This window comes from Carassius gibelio, chromosome A14 (genome assembly GCF_023724105.1).
Source record: "Carassius gibelio isolate Cgi1373 ecotype wild population from Czech Republic chromosome A14, carGib1.2-hapl.c, whole genome shotgun sequence".
Lineage (NCBI taxonomy): Eukaryota > Metazoa > Chordata > Actinopteri > Cypriniformes > Cyprinidae > Carassius > Carassius gibelio.
The window spans coordinates 23,923,675-23,924,622 of NC_068384.1; positions in this window are offsets into that span (position 1 = coordinate 23,923,675).

A 948-nucleotide genomic window follows, 5' to 3' on the forward strand; every position below is an offset into this window, starting at 1 on the left:
GCATACTTTTCTCACAAATGTATTTAATGTGTGCACTAATAATGTGAACAACAAGTGTGGGAAAGTCGCAATTTTTTTTATACAATAAATATTAAATATTACCTTCATTTAGATGATCAGTTATTGTGTAAAAGTCATATTTGTTCAATGGATTTTTGTATATTAAGATTAAAACAATAGAATTGTACACATAGACAGCTTTTGTAAATAGAAAAAAGTGAAGCCATGATAAACATCTTACTAAACATTTTAATGTTTATATAAACGTCAAGTCAAGTCAAGTCACCTTTATTTATATAGTGCTTTAAACAAAATAAATTGCGTCAAAGCAACTGAACAACATTCATTAGGAAAACTGTGTCAATAATGCAAAATGATAGTTAAATTGAATTCAGGGATGTCATCTCTGTTCAGTTAAATAGTGTCTGTGTATTTATTTGCAATCAAGTCAACTATATCGCTGTAGATGAAGTGACCCCAACTAAGCAAGCCAGAGGTGACAGCGGCAAGGAACTGAAACTCCATCGGTGACAAAATGGAGAAAAAAACCTTGGGAGAAACCAGGCTCAGTTGGGGGCCAGTTCTCCTCTGACCAGACGAAACCAGCAGTTCAATTCCAGGCTGCAGCTGCACAAGAAATCATCTATTTCTTGTGGTCTTGTCCTAGTGGTCGCCTGGACAAGGTCTTTACAGGGGATCTGTATCTGGGGCTCTAGTTGTCCTGGTCTCTGCTGTCTTTCAAGGCTGTAGAGGTGCTTTCTAGGTGCCGATCCACCATCTGGTCTGGATCCGGGTGACTGCAGTGACCCTCTGATCTGGACACAGACTGGATCTGGTGGCTACGGTGACCTCGGAATAAGAGAGAAACAGACTAATATTAGCGTAGATGCCATTCTTCTAATGATGTAGCAAGTACATAGGGTGTTATGGGAAGTGTTCCCGGTTCCG